The sequence below is a fragment of the Alligator mississippiensis genome, chromosome 2 (genome assembly GCF_030867095.1).
Source record: "Alligator mississippiensis isolate rAllMis1 chromosome 2, rAllMis1, whole genome shotgun sequence".
Lineage (NCBI taxonomy): Eukaryota > Metazoa > Chordata > Crocodylia > Alligatoridae > Alligator > Alligator mississippiensis.
Genome location: NC_081825.1, coordinates 98,980,822 through 98,999,337, shown reverse-complemented (window position 1 = coordinate 98,999,337; position 18,516 = coordinate 98,980,822). Strand labels below are relative to the sequence as shown.

The 18,516-nt window shown below is 44.3% G+C and overlaps 1 long non-coding RNA gene across 1 annotated transcript in view; it reads left to right on the top strand.

Moving 5' to 3' along the window:
* LOC109281647 (uncharacterized) overlaps positions 1 to 18,516 on the top strand; it is a 47,318-nt gene that overhangs the window by 18,661 nt on the left and 10,141 nt on the right. The window contains exons 3-4 of the long non-coding RNA XR_009459815.1: positions 12,190 to 12,249; positions 12,679 to 12,791. This is a non-coding gene — a long non-coding RNA (uncharacterized LOC109281647). The remainder of the gene's footprint in view (positions 1 to 12,189; positions 12,250 to 12,678; positions 12,792 to 18,516) is intronic.

Below are 18,516 nucleotides of genomic sequence, written 5' to 3'. Positions count from 1 at the left end.
GTTAATCATATATAATTCTCTCTCTCTCTGTGTCTCTCTATATATAGCATACTGAGTGTGTCTACATATGCACTTTTACTACACAGTTATTAACTGTCAATTACTACACAGTTATTACTGCACAGTACGGGTGTGTGTCTACATGTGCATGCCTGTACTGCGCAATAAATATGGTGACCTATGCCGACTTGAGCATAAATTCAATACCTGCATCATGCAGGTATCGAATTTATGCCTGATTAGTTACTGCTCAATAATGCACATGTAGATGCCTTACTGCACAGCAACACTGTGTGGGGACTGACTTATGCTTTATCGCCTGCACATGTAGACGCTGGCCTATTCCTGCTTATTGCGCAGCAACTTACTTTGAAGCCAGCATAAATGCACATGTAGACATGCCCACAAGAGAACAAACTCAAACTATTTAATGTATATGCATGTGTGTGTGTGTGTGTGTATAATTTCTTGTATATTATATATCATTCCATTTGCTTTCCTAGTCCTTTGGCTGGTCTGTAAAAATAAAATAATTACTGTTATTTTGTTAGTATTAGTATGTCTCAATACACTTAGAGTAATGAACATGTTGAACATAGCACCTTAAAGCAGTGACCATATATTTGATTCCCTTGATACACAATTGAATTAACAACTTAAAATGATTTGATAGATGTGTGGATGGACAAGAAGACTTTAAGAAGAAGACTTACCCTTATTGTTACTTAATTAGACATGATTCTAGTTCAGCTGGGTTTGAGAAAGGAGAATTTGCCTGAAATATTGTGTTTGCTAGAATTAAAGTGAGCCATTTGACATCTGGGAGGCCTTACTAAAGAAATATCCTCTGTGGTCTTGATTGATTACTAACTTCTCTCTTTCTAGCAAGAATTCTTGTTAGCCACACTGCACAGTATTAAAGATGTGGATGCTGTAATGCTTTTTTTTGGTGGGGGGGAGGGGGAACAATTATAAATATTGTATTAATGGAGTCACACTGGGTGCTTTTGAAAGGCACAAATGTTCTTTTGATGGAGTTTATGGCTTCCTAAAATAATGAAAAAGAAAAAAAATATTGAATTTGGAGGTTAAGAATGCCAAAAATTGTCTGAAACTGTAGACATCTCTCCAGATTTGCCTTTAGATCTAAAAGCTGTGATAGATTACTGACCTGACCTGTGCAAAGAAAAAAAGTAGAACTCCAACCACATAAGTTTTTTTTGGCAATTCTGCTCTCTAAAAATTGGTAGACTTTGGCAATTCAACATACCCTTTTTCTGGATTGACTATGGGATTTTTTTTCTGGGGTATTTTTGTGGAAACTGTCAATTAGTTGACATCATTGTATCTGGAAACTGTTTCATATACATTGGTACAATTCGTATGGAGAGAACTGTGAAGTACAGTTCTAGAGATGCAAAGAAATAATGTTTACTAATCTAAGATCCATCAGGGAAACTTAAATTATAAAAAGGAAATTATGATTTAAGGATTGCAATATTGATATGAAGATTCTTGGGTGAGGCCTATGTTGGTGGATTATAATGTGCTGACTTGCTGTGTACTCTGCAATAATATGAATATGGGAATGACTTAAGTTGAATCAAAGAACATACTAAGCTGTACATTTCTCCTGGAGTTTTCCTGCAGGATTGAGGTATGAGAGCCAGCCACCAAGGTGAAAATCTAAGGCTGGGAAAAGACATTATATTTGTCCCAAGGGCAAATGTTTATGTTTGTCCTGAAACAGAAATGTCCAGGATTGGCATGTATACATGTTGCCTTTCTAATCAAGTTTTAGTGAGCAGCTGAATTCACTGCTGCTTTTTTGCCATTGATTTAATGATGCAATCCCTGGACAACCATTTAAATGCACTTTATGATGTCCCAGTGTTGCCCTGTGGGGTCAGGCCAACTCTCAGGTTCTCAATATTGAGCTGTTAGACAGGAGGGTGTGACACAATTGCACGTATACAAACACACAAATCAATTAGGTGCATATACACACACACTACCAGCTCAGGCACATACACATCCAAACCAGCCTAGACACATGCATACCTATCACCAATTCAAGCACGTACACTATACACCCCAAAAGTTAGACACAGATTATTAATTTATATATCATGCACACAATGACGTGTGTATATATACACACACACACTCACCAGTTCACGCACATACAACCCACCTATACATACACACAGGTGAGTTCCTAACTTGGATGGTACAGTATGTATGTTTGTGCTTGGGGTACCTGGGGGAAGGTTCAGATGAGAGAGAGAGAGAGTTAAAGTATAAGAAGTGAAAGTTGCCAGAACCAGGATTAGAACTGGTGGACTATAGAGAAGCTGGCTGAGAAACTGAGGCTCAGATTTACTTAAGGTAAACTGGGGCTGGAAACTGAGGCAGACAGCTGAGATATTGGGGGAGGGGGCAGGTAAGTGGTGGCAAGGAGGAGACAGCCAGGAAAGAAACTGAGGCAGAAACCTGGTTGCTCAGGGGAAAAGGAAAAGGCAGTGGGGATAAGACAGTGGCAAAGAAACAGGGGGTTTGGAGGCAGAGAGGAGCTCAGGACAAGTGTTGGAGGCAGCAGTGAACCAGAAGCAGAAGAGGGAGAAATGAGACAGAAGTTAGAGGGGCGAGGAGCAGAGATTGCAGCAGGGCCAAACCAAAGTAAAGCAAAACCCAATTTAGGGGTCCAAATAACAGTTTTATTAAACAGACAACACACTACACCGCCCCATGAAGCTATTACTTCTCATACACACACACACACACAATGGCAGCAGGAGAAAGAGACTCAGTGGAAGGGCTGGAGTTCAGGTAGGGAAGAGAAGCAGAGTCCAAGTCCTTGGTTGAAGAGGGGGTGGGGGGTGATAGCTACCTATGCAGGCTGGAAAGTGGTCCTTGTCCAGTAGGTGTTGTCCAGAGGGGGTCGCTGGCAGGGCCTCTGGGTGGATAGGTGGTGTGGCATGGTGCTGGTCCAGATGGAGACGGTGTCCCAATGGATCTGTCTTCACTGCCCCTTTTTATAGGGGAAGACCTCATGTGACCCTAGTGACAGGAGGCATGCCCAAGCAAAGACCAGCCCCTGGTGTACTAAGCATGTGTGCTCCATACAGGGATGTGCAGTTTCGGGTGTCTGTAATGGTGGGGTACAATGGTCGAGTTGCTGATTCTGCAGGGTCTTTTGTCTTTCAAATTTTGGGTTCTTGTCTCTGTTCCTGGGTGAGGTCCCTGGTTCCTGGATGAATCAATGCAAGGTGATGGCCTGGTCATTACAGGCCATTCAGTAGGGGCCTGCTACCATTGTATTTCAATCATTCCCAATCACTCTCATTCATCCGGGAACCAATTTACATGGGAGGGGTACATGAATCCTACAGTTGCAACACAGGGGATGCCCGGGCAGAGGACACAAGACGGAGGCTTGACGTACAAAATGGAAACTTGACATGACTTATGCTGACTTACATATATAGGCCTAAAACAGTTATCACACAATATAAAGGCAGTACAAACATAATAATTATCACTTATAAAACAGTGGGTATCGATATCAAAATAGCAGGGAATTTATTTGCAAAGAGGGGAGAGAAAAATAAAATTTACTATCTAAAATAAAATGTTAAAGCTTATCCTACATCTTAGCTTACTTATACTTATCTATAGGGAATAGAGAAGCAGAGAAAAAGTCAGAAATGGTTGGGGAAGGGAAGGGAATGCATTTTAAAAATAAAAGAAAAAGAAACACTGGGCGTTTTTCTACACCAGGATAAATTGTTAGTACTTTTTATCCCATGAACTTTTTTAGGATTTATCTTGGTCCATCAACAGGCATGGACACCTGAATGATTGCGTTTTTTCCTGGGATAAAATGGTTTATCCTGAGACAAATGGGACATCATTTTGTAGCCTAAGTCATATTCCCATCCTTTATTATAGGAGAGAGCTGTAGGTTCTTCCACTTCCATTAGTTCTGTTTCAGCACTTGATCAGTAATTTAGCTAGAGGGATATTTCAAGAAGCTTCGGTAACTGACTTTCCAATAAATGTTGGGGGTAATACCCATCTCTAGCCTCTAGGTCAGCTGAGAGAAACAGTCTCTTTTAAAGACCCAAACTCATTATTCCTTTAGACATATATCCAAGACATGTTCCATTTTAAACTACAGTTCAAAGTGACGGATGAGCGGTTATTCATGGAAAATATTAATTGGTTTCCTGCCATGCACAACCATTTGTTTTAATGGATTCACTTCAGCAATACTTTTAGAAGAATATTCTACCTAATGTTAATCAAAGTTCTATATTGATAGGCATTTTATTACTTTGAAAAGATTAATATAAGCTGCCATCTTTATTTGTTAATGTCAAATACATTTTTGTTATAGATAGTCCAGAGCCAATACCCCCATTCCTAGCACTCTTCATCTTTCAGTTTTCAATGGGCAAATGAACTTTATATTTTTTTACATTTTTCTGATTAAGGTATATCTTCATTACACACACACACACACACACACACACACACACCATATGGTAAATGAACAGTAGTAGTAAGGTTGAAAAAGTCAAGCACTTAAATATTAGAAAATACCAGAATTAAATGCATCTTTATTTTGGTTCCCTTGTGTATATTCATTGTGACAGTGCTGTCACGGTTCATAAGGATGTCAAGCCTATTGGACAGAGCTGGGATTAAGGACCAGCAGGGTTGCAGGGAAGAACTTTGAGTTGGGAGCAACCAAGGTCAACCTGAGTTCCAAACTGATGGATGGGTCTAAAGCCCAGAGTCCAAAACTGAAGAGGAGGACTGAACAGGGACCAGAGCTCAGGAAGCAAGCTGAAGTCCAGACACTGAGCTGGAAGGTTAACCAGGAAACAGGGAGTGAGAGAGCCAGAGGAGTTACTGAGACAAAACCTGCACAAGGATTGGAAATCAGTAAGTTGTACAGTGAAGATCAGGTACTGGAGGGGTTCCTTAAGAGCAGACCTGGAATGAATCAGAGGGAAGGGGCTAGGACTTTGCTGGTGCTGGTTTGCTCATTGGATTTAGCTGATCCAGATAGGCTTCAGGGCATGAGCCACACTTAGCCTAGTCCTAACAACAGTGTATCATTACATGTTCACATACTTTTATTTCTACAGGACCTCTGCCTTTTTCTGTGTGCAGAATGCGGAAATGCAGTGTTGTGAATGAGACTACTATTTGCTGTCTTCTCCCTGCTTCATTAGGAGTATAAATTGGAAAAAGTGTGGTGATTAAGGTACAGACATTCAAAAATCTTGAGGTGGAATTGATCTTAGTTATGCCGTTTTCTGTAAGCTGGGTGGTTTAGATCAGTAGCTAACAGAACACACGTTCACCCTTTGGTGGGTGGGTGCAAATCTTATCATTTTTAATGGGTACCATCATTTTTTAAACCAGTCTACGTGCACCGAACTTCTGTTGTGGGTATAGACTGGTTTTATGGGCTGAACTTCTGTTTTGTTACAGGTATGGACTAGTTTCCAGTCACTTATACCAGTAAAAGTGTAATGTCTGTACCTGGGCTAACAGTGGAAAAAGATGTTGCCTTTTTGATGCCATACTTTTTTTTATGGCAGCACAAAGGCCAAGTGAACAAATGTCCAAAATTTGTGGCCACGACGAAGTAGTAATAGTTTTTGCTGCTTTATTATGGCAGTCATCTGTTTGCTTTATGGCAAAAGAGTGCAAGTAGCCTGGAGCTGCCTATGCTCTCCAACTGCTTGGGGCAGGACCTCCCTGGGCTTAAGGGACCCAATTCTGGGAGCTCCAGGAATTCTCATGCAGGATCAGGCCCCTCACCTCTCAGGAGTACCTGCCCAGCTTTCCCATCTTACAAAGAGGCACTTTGGGTAAACTCTACATCGTGTCTCTAAGCAGGGACATGCAGGATCTCTAAACAGCGTTACATTACCCTTTGTTGCACTGGATTGGGCCCCTGCCTGTTGTGGGACAATGGGTAATGTGTGTTTCACCCAATGCACAAGAACATCTGTAGCAGGACACATTTCCTTTCATAGATTCATAGATGTTTGGGTGGGAAGGGACCTTAGCAGATCATCAAGTCCAACCCCCTGCCCTGGGCAGGAAAGAGCGCTAGTGTCAGATGACCCCAGCCAGGTGCTTGTCCAGTCTCCTCTTAAAGACCTACCAAGGTAGAGGAGACCACCACCTCCCTTGGAAGCCCATTGCAGCTTCTGGCAGCCCTTACTGTAAAGAAGTTCTTCCTGATATCTAACCTAAATCTTCTCTTCATCAGTTTGTGGCTGTTGTTCCTAGTCCTGGTAAACTGAGTATCTCGTATTCCTTGAATTTGTAGGGAATGAATTTGTAGGGACCACAAGATCACCTCTTAGCCTTCTATTGCAAAGGCTGAAGAGATCCAGGGCCCTCAGCCTCTCCTCATAGGGCTTTGCCTGCAGGCCCCTAACCATACGAGTGGCCCTCCTCTGAACCCTCTCAAGGTTGTCCACATCCCTCTTGAAGTGTGGTGCCCAAAACTGAATGCAATATTCCAACTACAGCCTGACCAATGCTGTACAAAGGGGAAGTATCACCTCCCTGGACCTGTTTGTCATGCACCTGCTAATACATGATAAAGTGAGGTTAGCTTTACTGGTCGCTTCATCACGTTGATGACTCATGTTCAACTTGGAGTCATCAGTGACTCCGAGATCCCTTTCTGCTGCTGTGCTGATAAGAAGGTCCTCCCCCAGCCTGTAAGTATGCTGGTGATTCCTTCTCCCTAGGTGCAGCACCTTGCATTTGTCCTTATTGAATTGTATCCTATTCTGTTCCACCAACTTTTCCAACCTGTCCAGATTTGCCTGGATTCATTCCCTCCCCTCTGGTGTGTTAACTTTACCCCATAATTTGGTATCATCTGCAAATTTGGACAGAGTGCTTTCCACACCCTCATCCAAGTCACTGATGAAGACATTGGACAGCACTGGTCCAAGGACTGAGCCTTGTGGGACTCCACTGCCCGCATCTTTCCAGTTCGATACCTACCCATCCACTACCACCACTCTCTGGTGTGACCCCTAAGCCAATTTGCCATCCACCTAACTGTGTAATCATCTACGTCACAGTTACTTAGTTTATCTGTGAGAATAGAATGAGAAACCATATTGAAGGCCTTCTTAAAATCCAAGTAAATGACATCTACCTCGATTCCTGCATCTAAGCATTTTGTGACCTGGTCATAAATAGAAACAAGGTTAGTCGGGCAGGATCTATCTGCTATGAATCCATGCTAGTTGCCCTTTAGCATTGCTTTCCCTGCTGGACTCCCACAAATGTGATCCTTAATAATTTTTTCAAAAGTTATCCCAAGCATAGAGGTGAGACTAACCGATCAATAGTTACCTGTATCCTCTTTCCTCCCCTTCTTGACAATAGGGACCACACTGGCCCTTTTCCAGTCCTCTGAGACCTGACCTGAGCAATAAGAGTGCTCAAAGAGCTGTGCCAGTGGCTGTGCTATGACACTGGCCAATTCCTTCAGGACCCTTGGATGAAGATTATCTGGGTCTGCTGACTTAAACACATCCAGTGCCTCCAATTGTCTCTTTACTAAGTCGGTGCTAACAGTTGGTGGGCTGGTTTCCCCTTTATGCCTGTCTATGATCCAATTGGGAGATTTGTCCTGATCCAAGTTCAGGAATGCAGAGGCAAAAAACTCATTGCAGAGCTCAGCTTTGTCCCCCTTATCTGTCACTAATCGCCCTAGTTTGTCTTGTAGGGGTCCTATGCTACCCTGCACCTTCTTTTTGCTCACTATATACCTGAAGAAGGACTTTTTGTTGTATTTAATTTTTGGTACCAGCCTAAGTTCCATTTCTGCTTTGTCCTTTCTGACTGCCTCCCTGCAAGTGCAGGCTAAATAGATATACTCTGCCTTGGTAGCTAACCCCTGCTTCCACTGCCCATATGCCTCTTTTTTGCCCCTAAGCGTTCCTGGATTTCCCTGTTCAGCCAAGAGGGTTTCTTGGCCCCTTTGCCCCCTTTCTTGCGCAAAGGGATAGCCTCCTTCTGCGCCTGTAGGATTGTTCCCTGTAGGAATGGCCACCCTTCCTGGACTCCTATCTCACTAGTTCTCCTGTTTTTCAGTGCCTCACTAACTAATCTCCTGAGCACACTGAAGTTAGCTTTACCTTTTCTTCATTCTCAGAAACTTCTGAATTGCTTTGATTGAAATCACTAAAAATATCAACTCATAGCAAATAAGCATAGTGGAAAGTTTCAGCCTAAAAGGCTCAAATCTGATCAGTTATTAGCAACTGAAAACAGTCTTATAATGGGAAATGGTATGCAATCTTGGTAATAAATGGTGGAACCAGCCTTGCCTAAACTTAGAGTTTAGAACTCAATTTCTAATCTGAAGAAGTTTGGGGATTTTTCAATATCACTTGAACCCAGATCTCAGTTTTCCATTTTGGGCAGCATCTGGTGCTATGAAATTTACATAGAAATTAACTTATCTGTTGGTAGGCTATTTTTCTTTTAATCTGCCTAAGTGTTCTCTATTATATTTTGAAATAAAGCAATATTTCCTAATAATGAATCATGGCAGACTCTTTTGTAAAAAAAGGTGTTGATTGCAAGGGCAGATGATGGTGTATACCTTTATTAAGTGTCTCACTCCTTATATAGTACTTTCATATGATATTCAATAACTTTCAGTCTTACACTAGTAGGGGAAGCAGAGATACATTACAAAGTGAGAAGGGAAAATAGTAAAGGTGCATTGATACATCGGTCCAATATTGGATCAGTATCGATACTGGTCTGTTGTATTGGTAAGGCAAGTTGGCTGTATTGGAAATTGGCCTGAAGTGCCTGATAATTTGCCCGATAAATGCCACTGTGTGCATGCAGCTGCAGTACAGCATACAGGCAGCAAGGAGCACAGCCCAGCAGCGTGCATCTGGTAAGTCTATCGTAGTGGAAGGGGAGGGGGGAAAGAAGGGGTGTGGGGGTGGAGATCAATGCCCCCCCGTGGTGAGGGAGGGAGGGGGCAGTGGCAGGGGCAGGTGCTGCCCAGTTGGGGTGGGACAAGGTATGGGATGGAGCAGCGGTTCGTTGGTAGGGGAGAGGTAGCTCCTGCCACTGCATGCACCCCTAGAGAGAATGGGTGGGGGGGCATATGCCCCTGGATCTGTGCAGGGTAGATGGGCTGCAGCTGCAGGGCTCTTCTCAATGGGGGCTGGGCTTGGGGCAGTTGCCAGTGGTGCTGGGAGGGAGGCTACAGAAGGAGGCTGCAGCCACCCCAAGTTTTATCGTGGACCTCCTGTAGCAGCGCTCCCAGTGCCACCACAGCCCCAGTTCAAACTCCTGCCTCCACCCATGTGCCCAGAAGAGGCAGGGCTGCACCAGGAGGGCAGCAGTGGCACTGGGAGCAGTGCTATGGTGGGGCTATGGTGGAATTTGGGGTGGCTGCAGCCCCCTCTGTAGCCCCCCTCCCAGCACAGCCACCATCTGCCCTGAGCCCAGCCTCCGACAAGAATAGCCCTGCATAGCCCTGGCTCTAGCCCGCAGCTGCAACCTGCCTGCCCTGTGTAGATCTGGGGCACATGCCCCCCGCCCCATGCCCTCACAGGTTGTGCACAGTGGTGGAAGCCACCCCCCCAATGAGCTGTGGCTCCATAGTGTGCCCTGCCCCACGCTGTCTGGGCAGCATCTGACCCTGTTCCCTCCCTTCCTCACTGCAGGGAGCATTGACGCGCACCCCCATGCCCCTTCCTTCCACCCTCTCCTTCCATTACAACAGACTTACCAGATGCATGCTGGCCAATATGCCTCCTTAAATATCAGCTATCGGTATCAGCCCCAAAAATCTCTATCAGTGCAGCCCTAGAAAATAGAGGTTGCTTTTTCAGGCATCCAAGGTTGTTTGGAATGTGGTTTATATATATCACTAGATTTTCTTAGGGGGCACTTTAGGGAAAGAAGGGATTGAAAGACCATTTTGGTAAACACCTTTCTGTCACTTGTGAAGACAATGTTACAAATATAATGTAGCTTATTTATCCTTTTTGAACTATGATTGTGCCAACCAGTTTAACTGTACTGTGAATTCTCCCCATGATTTAAGCCACAAAATCTGAACAGTGAATGCTATGATTCTAGTGAGAAGAATAATTACAATAGTAATATTCTTTCATTTCTTGGAATTACAGGGTGAACCTCAATAAATAACCAGCTTAGTCCCAAAACGATAAACTTGCGAGAATATGAAAATCATGCTTTTCCATAAATATGAAAGGAAAGCATGATTTAATATTTCATACCTTGGGAGTGTGAGCTGCATCCTAGAAGCAATCAGCCACAGTAAACTATTTTGTTATTTCATACTGTATGCAATATGTAGTACTGAAGAACTAATGCAATTGGCTCAGGCAAGCTAAAATGTTGTTCAAGACAAAGATTTTTCCAGTATTTCTCTTAATTTTTCATATACTTATTGATTTTTGTTTTATATGTAGTATTACTTAGCTGCTCAAATACTTTAATGCCCTGAGCTTTTATTGCATAATACTTTTTAGGAGGAGGTTTTAGATATGCTGGGAACTCCCACATAAGGAGTATGTGATAAAAGCCAAGGGTATGCAGACTATAACTGCCTGCTGCAAATCTCTGAAAATACCCTGAAAAACTAAAGCATGCAAAAAATGTCTGATTCCTAGTACAACTTGTTGCACAATATTCACTCCCCTTTGGTCTAACAGAACTCTAGTCTGTTGACCTTCTGGATAGTCTCTTGCATGAGTGGGGTGACTGAGGAAATTATTTTCCAGTGAAACTCTGAGAATTAGTGGAGATTTATCTTTTAACTTGTTTATCTGTATATTTATGAAGAGAGGTACACATACTCAGAAAAATGATTTGATAGATGGTACTTTTATCCCACTCAGTCTCTTATACGCATACAGGGGGGTACATCTTATCAATAATGATCAATGTATTTTCAGGTGTGTGCAAGCGAACATAAGGTTGTGTTAGGTGATACAATTTTAAAAAAATTGTTGTCTCTTTTTTTTCGGTTGGCCACTACTTTGGCATGTGTGGGGGTAGTGAATCTGGTACGTTAGGATTTACAAAAATCCTCAGGTGCCATACTCCACTGACTGGTTTTTCAAAAGATGTACCTAAAGGAACATGCCTAGTAACAACAGAATGTATATGGAAATATAAAAATCTGTTTCTCATTCAAGTAGAAGTGAAACTTCAGTCTGTGTTGGCTAGTCTAATTGTGAGGTGGTTAGAATATGCTTTTTTTGGGGAGGGATGTTTTAATTAGCCTTAAAGGTAAGTTGCTAAAGAAGTAACACTGTTACTTGTGTGCTCATGAAGATATATCACAGGGTAATAAACACAATTTTTGTTTGTTATAATGATTATAATAAATCCAAAACTCTTGATGGAAGCCACAGCCTTCCCTCTCACAAAGGATTATAATGAATAATTATAATAGAATAGAATGTTGAATCCACCTTTTTAATTTTAAGTACATTAAAAGAATTGCCGTTTCCTTCTGTTGCCTCATTTACAAGTACCAAGTTATGGTAATTATAAGATAATTCAGTAACACTCTAAAATAATGATTCAGCTAATTAACGCTGAATTACAGAGGCAATCCTGCACAGGTACTCATAAGTAACATCCACATCAGTACCAACCAGTTTCATTGTGATTAATGTTATTATAGCAAACACCAAAGGAACTGAATGTGATTAGGCTATTTCTTGAAAATGTGTACTGTTTCTTGAAAATGTTTACTGTGTCTCAAAAATGTTTACTGAAATTTGTTTATAAAACTGTGGGATTTATCTTATCTTGTGGCCCACAGCATCATTAATGGGGGGGAATAGGGAGGGGCAGATCATAGGAAATCTCTTTTCATATGCAGCCCCAGTGCAAGCTTCTTAAGAGAACTATGGAGACTAGTTTCCACTTCAGTAGCATCTTGGCATTAACTCATAATCACAAAGGGGTGTGGGCTGTTGGCTATGAGCCATGACCATTCCCCAGGTGGCAAGAAGTATGTTGCCACCTACAGTCTCTGAACACTCAACCATTATGGGGAACTTTTTTCTCGGAGCCAGGAGTATAACCCTTTAAGTAACAGCCCCATTCTTTTCCTTTGTCCAGCATGACTTCTACAAATAAAGGCAGATTCATCATTTGTCTTTGGAGATTCACATACATTTGGTAAGATAGTTTTGCATGCATTTTTTTAACTATCTTTTTGGATTTCCTCTGAAAGGAGGAAAAAAAGTTCTTAAAATTAATTGAGCTACTTTTTCTTCAAAATAGAATAACATTTATTAAGGCATATGATACAGGGTTAGTCATTTAATTTATGTGACACCAATCACTGGCACAAGCAATTTTAGGTATTTTTTAATTTGTTCAGAAATTCCAAGAAAGCTTAACTGGTTCCCTCCCCACTAAGCTGACAGCATCATTTAGAAAGATGAAGGAAGTAAAACTCATTCCTGAAAGCAATATTTCTGGCAATGCCATTGAAATGCTTACTGATTCTAGCTGGAATTAACACTGATGTTACTTCCCAGTGTACCATTTTTCCATAGACAAGACTTATCAGTCTGGCATGGCATTTAAGATTTCTCTTCACAGAATACCTTCCTATGTGGAGAAAGAAAAGAGAAAAACTAAGAAAGGTGAATTTAAACATAATTGATGGCAATTGGGAAACTTAATACAAATTCATCTTCATTTAAAAGATAATGGTAAGTAGTTATTTTTTTTTCTTTTTTAACAAGGTGTTTATAAAACCTTCTTAAAAGTTTTAGGACAATTCCTAGAGTGTCGTACACAAACCCTGTGCATCACTTAAGATCTTTTGCCTCTGATTTCGTTCTTAGTTGTGCATATCTTCATAGTGTCAGGGGATAGCAATCTCAGTGGTAGCAGATCTACTCCATACACACTGTTCTGGCTCCAAGTTGCTCCAAGTTGACAAACAGCCAACCAGAGTGTGAAGAAGCATTCCTACAAGTGGCAGCGCACCACCATGATGGCGGGACACATGGCTTTGCCCCCCCTGCTCTGCTCCCTGCAGGTGGCGATGGTGGAGAAGAGGAAGAGGGGCAGGCCACCAGAGCGGGCCTCGTCCCCCCCCTCCTTGCAGGTGACAGTGGCGGTGGCCAAGGGGGGAGCAGGGTCAGGGTGGTGTCAGGGGCCAAGGCCACCAGCGCTGGCTTTGGCCCACCCCTCCCCCCTTCTGTTGTTGCCACCTGCAGGGCCGACGTGGTAGCAGTTGGAGGAGGAGAGGCCCAATGCAGGTGGGGGGAGGAGTGGGTGTGTTGCAGTGGTGATAGTTGGGGGAAGTGGAGGAGCAGCCTGGGCCTGATGTGGGGTGGGGAGGAAGAGCAAGCCCGAGTTGGGAGAGAAGCTGGCCCACCATGGTGGTGGGGGTGGGAGTAGGAGCAGCTGGCCTAGCTTGATGCAGCAGTGGCTGGGGGAGAGAAGGAGCTAGCCTTCTCCCCCACTCGGGCCTGGGCCCACACCTCCCCCATCCCTACCCCCTGTGTCAGCCTCCTTGAAGTGCCTTCTGGGGAAGAAGACCTGGCTCTAGGGGAAACTTAAGGGGTGTGGAGCACAAACTTGGCTGATTCCCCCTCCTTCCCTAGAATTTCCCTTGCTAGAGAACTTCCCTTTCTCTGGCACTGGGAGGCTCAGCATGGGACGTGAAATGGGGGTGGAGGAGATTGTCATGCTGGTGCTGGTACTGCTGCTTGTTGTCATGGTGGTGGTGGTGGGGGTAGGTTATGGCTGGTGCCCTTGGAGGGGATACAGTCTCAGACAGGCAGTGGCACTGGCACTGCTCCCATCTTCTTGCTGCTTCTGGAAGCCCCATTCGTGCTAGTTGTAAGAAAGAGGCTGCGTCTCAGTTTGGGTATGGGGGGGGGGAGAAGGGGACTTACACCTCTCCCTCTTCCTCCTCTTCTGTCCCTCCCTGAAGCCTTGCCAGCTGCCTTTCTATCACACTTCATGGTGTGTTTCATAGTGTCTTGTTTTTATACAAATATACAAATGTATCTGCATTTCTATATAAATTCTATAAGGTGTGCAGTATATGCCGCAAGGTCTAAACATATAGAAATAAAATATAAATGTATCTCTCTTCCTATATAAATTCTATAATGTATATATATGCTGCAAGGTATAAATTAGGCCTATGCGAGGCAACTAATATTCGCTTCGGATTCGGCTGATTCGAGGGACAGTGATTTGATCTAGTCATTCCAACCACTGTCCCGAATAGATTCAGCCGAATCTGATTCCAAGACTCAGCTGCTGCTGAATCTCCAAATCACACAGGCCCATCCCCCACCCCTCTCCCAGCCCCAACACTGGCTGCCCCACCCACCCAAACTCCCAGCACTTTGGAAAAAAAGCCCTGACTCACCGGGTGCTCCTGGGTGGGGAAGTGATCCCTGCTGCCCCCCACTGTCCCACGCTGTGCGGGGGCTCTGTACGTGCCCTCTGACCCCCTCCCCTGCTCTCCTAGCCCTCCTTGTATGGCTTCCCCACCCTCCCCAGCTCCGCCCCTTTAAGGAAAAAAAACCCCAAATAACCCCAGACTCACTGGTTCCTCCCCGGTGGGGAATGATTCCTGCTTCCCCCCACTACCCCGTGTCATGTTGGGGGCTCTTCATGAGCCCCCACAAAGCCCTGAGGCCACTGCAGGAGCAGTTGAGTCTGGGGGGGGTTGGGTTTTTTTTCTTAAAGGGCCAGAGCTGGGGCAGGTGGGGCAGCCATAGGGGAAACTGAGGGAGTGGGTGGGGGTTGGGAGGCTCATGGTAGAGCCCCCCATGCAGTACAGAGCAGTGGGGGGCAGTGGGGTTTGCCTCCTAGCAGGCAGCATTTGGTGAATCGGGGCTTTTTGTTAAAGGGCTGGGAGCTGGGGCGGGTGGGGTAGCCATTGTGGGGGCTGGGGGAGCAGGCAGGGGATGGGGCCTGGCAGGGGTCCCCCCATGGTCTCCTCCCTACTCTTCCAGACCCTTCCTCCCCTGCCCCCAACTTACCAGCTCCGAGTCTGGCTCCAGCTCCCTGCTGCAGCAAGCGGGATCTGCCCGAATCATCAAAACTCTCTGAATCTTTTCCAAATTGATTAGGATAGCTTTGAATCTATTCAGACCTTTTTATTGGTCCCCTGATTCGATTTGGATTAGGAGATTTGGCCACAGAATCAGGCCCAATCTTCTCCAAATCAAATCGGCACCTGAAGCTTGGCACAGCCCTAGTATAAATGTATAGAAATAAAATAAATGTATCTCCCTTCCTATGTAAATTCTATACTGTAATAACCAATATAATTATAAAATTGAAAAGAATAAATCAAATAATTTAATAATAAAATAAAAGGGTCTAGAAGAAAGCAAACGGTATTGTGGAATCCCACTTGCTAGGCTAGCCTAGCAAGTAGGAAATCATTCAAATCAATGCTAGTAGTAGTCTTCATTGTCTAATGCTCCTGAGCTGCTGGAAGACACAGTTCAGCAACTGTCAGACTCCAAGGCAGAAAGCAGGCCAGTTCAAACAATGCTGCCTTTTATGCTGTTTTTCCATCCCTTCTCCAGAGCACTGGGATTGGAAGGGACCTCAGGGAAGGATCACTGTCAGTGGCCAGCTACACCGTCAATACAAGAGCAGTCTTTCCCTCTTCCTCCCCCCTCTTTCCCCTCCCTCTCATTTTCTGTTTCCCTACAGGCAAGCCCAGCTTGAGCTTTGAAACTTGAAACATTTTGAAATTTTTGAAACATTTCTACTGCCCTCATTTCATTTTGAGGCTGTTTTGAAGCCCTTCACTGCATTTCAATTTCACTGTTCTGAGCTCAAAACAAGTCAAAACAGTATCGGAATGAAACAGACAGCGAAATTTTGCTCAGCCTTATTAAATATGCTTATACTGTTCCAAAATTGAGGTGACTTGTAATACAGTACTTTGGGTACTAGGTTCATATAAACTTTTTAAATATAAAGTTTTAGGTGACACAGTTGTTCTCTGGTTTGCTGTTCTGAATCTGCCCCAAATCCTGTTTGTACTAAAAATGGCTAAGGTTATGCTGATGTTTAAGTAAAAAAAATGTTGCTTTTGGCTAGAGATCAATTGTAGAAGAAAATTCAGCTCCATCAAAGAATGTTTTGGGAAAATGAGTCTGTGAGCAGATGATTTGATTCTGAACCTACCTTACCCCAGTTCTAAACCAGAGTAACTACTGATTTGACTGGAATTATTCCTAATTGCTGACAGCAGAATCAGGCTGTGGGTTGTAATGGAATCTGCTTTCATTTTCAGCTATAGCAGTTGCTAATGGTGAGAAAGAGAGTGAAAGATGCTAATACAATTTTCTTATTTTTGTGAATATTGCTACTGAATGGGAATGTTCATATGACTAAGGGCTGCAAAACCAGGTCTCTTGCAAATGTGTGACAAATAATGTTAAAAAAAACCTTTAAAATTTTAGGTAGACAAGGTTCTTTGGGTATATCTGATATGTTTTATTAGACCAACTAAAATAATTGGAAAAATTCTTTTTTGCAAGCTTTTGGGTTAAAACACTTTCGTCAGGCTCAGGAAGCATCTGCAGTTGGTCTGTGCTCTTTCTGGATGGTTTATTCCAAATGGTTATCCTAAATCTGAGTTCTTACCTTAGCCAAACTTGTGTAGCCAGCACAATTGCTTTGCTCTTTCATTTTAGTGCTTCAGCCTGTTGGCTGGATTCGAACTAGAGCACAATTAAAATATTGCTACCCTGTTTGCTATGAACTAAATCACCAAGCTCTAGCCAGTAAATATACTGATATGTGCAGCAATGCAGTTATCATGAAAATCGGAATTTTGACTACATGATGACCTGACTGACCTTTAGGAACAAACAAAATAGGCAGTTTCTTTGCTTGAAAAGGTTCATTTTAAGTGATTACCCAAACCTTACCCAATGTGGAGTATTATATTATGACTTAGACCTTCAGGCTAGGGACAGACATTCAAAAAGCCAGAGTCTGAATTGATTTAATCTTTGCAAGTTAGTCTAACCTGCCCAGATTGAACAAATTTGCAGGTGAATAGGCATTCAGAAAATGAAGGCACATACAGGCAGTGGCACAGGCCAGGACCTGGGGGCCCAAGAGCAACTTTGGCTTCAGGGAAGCTGTGGTGGGGGGGGCGCAGTCAGCCCTGGCAATAGCCTCAAGTGAACTGGCCAAAGATGGGGGTTAATTCCCCCCTCCCTGTCCCACCAGCATAGACCTGAGCTGGGGTCCACCTGATGCTTCCCTCTCACTGCTCCAGCAGCGGGGCTCGGGGTGCAGCCAAACACCTGTCACCTTGGCCCCTGAGGGAGAGGGAGCAGGGAAGGAAGTTAATCCCCCCTTTAGCCCCACTGCCCCTGGGGGACAACAGTGGGATTTGCCCACCCCAACTGCTGCTGCTGTGAATAGCAGGATAAGCCTCCTCCTGCCTCCTTGCCTAAGGGGCCATGATAGCCAGGCTCTGGCCAGGCCCCTGACCCTGCTGCTGGAGCAGCAAGTGGCAGGACCCTAACAGGGCAGCAGCCCCTGTCCTGGTGTTCAGGAAGCGTGAGCCTCTTTACAGCAGGGGTTGGGGGAGGGGGCTGTGAGCAGGGATCAGAGCTGCCATGGACTGTGGTAAGTGGTGGCACCGGGGCTCAGAGGGGACCATAGCCCCCAAGCCCCGCTAGCATTGCCCATTTGTGGCATCTTTCTGTGCCCTGCCTGTACCCCAGCCCGCAGTGCAGCCCCCTTGCCAGAAAGAGGCTCATGCTCTGGGACACCATGACGGGGGCTGCATCCCCCATCAGGGTTGCTCCCTCCTCACCGTTCAAGGGCTGTCATGGCCCCCTTAGGTGGGCAGCAGGAAGGGGGGTTATTCTCCCAGTCTGCCCCCAGGGGATCACAGAGAGGTCTGCTTGCCCTGAATACCACCGCCACCTGCTCCCTGCAGGGAGCAAGCCATGGGGAAAGCCCCCTCCTGCTTCCCTCACCAAATGCCGGAGGACCCCCTGATGGGGAGGACACCTCTGATGGGGAGCAGAGGGATGGGCCAGAGAGCCCAGCTCAGAGAGCATGCCGGGATACTGGGGGACTCTGGTTTAACTTAAACCAGGAAGGTGTCTGGGACAGAAGTTGCATAAACCAATTTGAGCTCAATCAGTTAAGTCTGATACTACACTGAACCAGGCTTATCTCAAACCAGTTTTGGCCATTTTGAAACTTGTTTATGTGCACTGAACTTATGTTTTGTTAAAGGTTTAAACCAGTTTCTGATCACTTAAACCGGTTTATGTGTAACTTCTGTGCCTAGCCTCAAGGATACGGACTGTCCTCAATTTTTGATGATGATGTATTTTTTCAAGCATAAGGAATTTGTTTTAAATTTAATGAATTCAACATAACATCAGAGTTCAGTGTCTCTGACTAGGTACA